Source organism: Astatotilapia calliptera, chromosome 2, assembly GCF_964374335.1.
Source record: "Astatotilapia calliptera chromosome 2, fAstCal68.1, whole genome shotgun sequence".
Taxonomy (NCBI): domain Eukaryota; kingdom Metazoa; phylum Chordata; class Actinopteri; order Cichliformes; family Cichlidae; genus Astatotilapia; species Astatotilapia calliptera.
In genome coordinates this window covers 10,522,056-10,525,805 of record NC_137423.1, presented here as the reverse complement: position 1 = coordinate 10,525,805, position 3,750 = coordinate 10,522,056, and positions in this window count along the sequence as shown.

Below are 3,750 nucleotides of genomic sequence, written 5' to 3'. Positions count from 1 at the left end.
GCTCCAGTCCGACTCAGACGCCAGCAAGGTGGAGGTGGAGTACTGGTTTGGGCTGGTATCATCAAAGATGAGCTTGTGGGGCCTTTTCGGGTTGAGGATGGAGTCAAGCTCAACTCCCAGTCCTACTGCCAGTTTCTGGAAGACATCTTCTTCAAGCAGTGGTACAGGAAGAAGTCTGCATCCTTCAAGAAAAACATGATTTTCATGCAGGACAATGCTCCATCACACGCGTCCAAGTACTCCACAGCGTGGCTGGCAAGAAAGGGTATGAAAGAAGAAAAACTAATGACATGGCCACCTTGTTCACCTGATCTGAACCCCATTGAGAACCTGTGGTCCATCATCAAATGTGAGATTTACAAGAAGGGAAAACAGTACACCTCTCTGAACAGTGTCTGGGAGGCTGTGGTTGCTGCTGCACGCAATGTTGATGGTGAACAGATCAAAACACTGACAGAATCCATGGATGGCAGGCTTTTGAGTGTCCTTGCAAAGAAAGGTGGCTATATTGGTCGCTGATTTGTTTTTGAATGTCAGAAATGTATATTTGTGAATGTGGAGATGTTATATTGGTTTCACTGGTAAAAATAAATAATTGAAATGGGTATATATTTGTTTTGTGTTAAGTTGCCTAATAATTGTGCACAGTAATAGTCACCTGCACACACAGATATCCCCCTAAAATAGCTAAAACTAAAAACAAACTAAAAACTACTTCCAAAAACATTCAGCTTTGATATTAATGAGTTTTTTGGGTTCATTGAGAACATGGTTGTTGTTCAATAATAAAATTATTCCTCAAAAATACAACTTGCCTAATAATTCTGCACTCCCTATATAGTAGTAGATTCAAAGAATACAAATAATGAGCTGGAAATAAGAATAAGGCGATACACAACAGCCTGAGGAGGCACTGGACCGAAGCTCCAGATATTACATATTAAGCTAAAGTCTAGTTTTCATTACTCTTGGTTAACTAGATTTAGATTTAGTTTTAAAATTATTCCTCAAAAATACAACTTGCCTAATAATTCTGCACTCCCTGTAAGTTTAATATTCAGAAACCTAAAGTCTGTATCAGCAGCAGAATGGAGCCAAAATAGATGTCTGTTTCAGTTCTATGAAGCTTTGAGTATTTTGGATTAGTAGCACTGCTGTGTTTATTGCATCATATTGTTGTAATTGTTTATATGCTTTATATATTCTGAGGTAAGTTGATCTATAGTGTTACATCATATTCTATAAGGATGTTATGTGTTTGTGTACTTTCTGCCCAGTTTGACCCATTTAGCAGAAGTCAGCCTGTTTAAGGCTCTGATATCTATTCTGTATAACTTAAAGCAGTTATGACATGGTCTGATTTTCTCACCCAATAAAGGAATATTTAATATATCAGTCTACTCTTCATTCTGTCAGAAACAGTTATCACAGCTCGTACATTTTCTTTTTACACATATATGTAAGCACTGAGCCAAATTAAGTAATGCCAACATAATAAAAAAACAATATTTGTCTCTTATATATAATACATCTGTATACAGTGGGGCAAAAAAGTATTTAGTCAGCCACCGATTGTGCAAGTTCCCCCACTTAAAATGATGACAGAGGTCAGTAATTTGCACCAGAGGTACACTTCAACTGTGAGAGACAGAATGTGAAAATGTGAATTAGGGTGGAGAATAAGTATTTGGTCACCTCAAACATGGAAAATCTCTGGCTCTCACAGACCTGTAACGTCTTCTGTAAGAAGCTTTTCTGTCCCCCACTCGTTACCTGTATGAATGGCACCTGTTTGAACTCATCATCTGTATAAAAGACACCTGTCCACAGCCAAAAACTGTCAGACTCCAAACTCCGCCATGGCCAAGACCAAATAGCTTTCGAAGGACACCAGGAAAAGTATTGTAGACCTGCACCAGACTGGGAAGAGTGAATCTACAATAGGCAAGCAGCTTGGTGTGAAAAAATCAACTGTGGGAGCAATCATCAGAAAATGGAAGACATACAAGACTACTGATAATCTCCCTCGATCTGGGGCTCCACGCAAGATCTCATCCCGTGGGGTCGAAATGATCATGAGAACGGTGAGCAAAGATCCCAGAACCACACGGGGGGACCTGGTGAATGACCTGCAGAGAGCTGGGACCAAAGTAACAAAGGTCACCATCAGTAACACACTACAACGGCAGGGAACCAAATCCCGCAGTGCCAGACGTGTTCCGCTGCTGAAGCCAGTGCATGTCCAGGCCCGTCTGAAGTTTGCCAGAGAGCACATGGATGATACAGCAGAGGATTGGGAGAATGTCATGTGGTCAGATGAAACCAAAGTAGAACTTTTTGGTATAAACTCAACTTGTCGTGTTTGGAGGAAGAAGAATACTGAGTTGCATCCCAAGAACACCATACCTACTGTGAAGCATGGGGGTGGAAACATCATGCTATGGGGCTGTTTTTCTGCCAAGGGGACAGGACGACTGATCCGTGTTAAGGACCGAATGAATGGGGCCATGTATCGTGAGATTTTGAGCCAAAACCTCCTTCCATCAGTGAGAACTTTGAAGATGAAACGAGGCTGGGTCTTCCAACATGACAATGATCCAAAACACACCACCCGGGCAACAAAGGAGTGGCTCCGTAAGAAGCATTTGAAAGTCCTGGAGTGGCCTAGCCAGTCTCCAGACCTCAACCCCATAGAAAATCTGTGGCGGGAGTTGAAAGTCCGTGTTGCTCGGCGACAGCCCCAAAACATCACTGCTCTCGAGAAGATCTGCATGGAGGAATGGGCCAAAATACCAGCTACTGTGTGTGCAAACCTGGTAAAGACCTATAGTAAACGTTTGACCTCTGTTATTGCCAACAAAGGTTATGTTACAAAGTATTGAGTTGCATTTTTGTTATTGACCAAATACTTATTTTCCACCCTGATTTACGAATAAATTCTTTACAAATCCTACCATGTGGATTCATGGATTTTTTTTCACATTCTGTCTCTCACAGTTGAAGCGTACCTCTGACTAAATACTTTTTTGCCCCACTGTATACACTGTCAAAGATACTTGTCTTTGAGTGAAGATTTAAGGTGATAGGACATTTAAATAAATGCAACTTGAGTCTTTACTGAAGCTCAGTATTTGACACAGAGTTCAAGCTCACTGCTGTAATAACTAATAATAATCTGACAATAACTTTAATATTGGCCATATTATATTTACATTGCCAAAGTGAGATGAATTTAGTCTCATGAACAACATTAGCTAATTGATATTTACTAACTAATCTTGAAATGACTGTTCAGTACAGAAATGAAGCCCAACAATCATGTTTTACAGTCCCGTGGAAAATGAACGAACAAAAAAACATTTTTTCTCCTTCAGTTCTGTCAAACAATGCTGTATGAAACATTTCTCATGTTAGTACAATGGTTGCTAGGCAACATGAGCAGTGTGAGGAAGGCCATACCATCCCATTTCACAAGCCTCTCACTTCCGCACTTCTCGTACTTCGTAGTACCCGCCGTACACAGTCCGTGAACTGCACGCACTACTAAGCGTGCGGTTGCTGGACTGGGACAGCCTACGAGTCACCTTGTTTGCATCTAAGTGGATTCTGATGAGAACTAAAGTTATATGAGTTTTTTTTTCTTTCACCATAAACACATACGTATGTCACTGAATTAAGGTTCACACTGACCTACCTAAAGGTACATTAAAAATGGATCGAATCTTCTAAAATCACCTCAACTATCAAAAG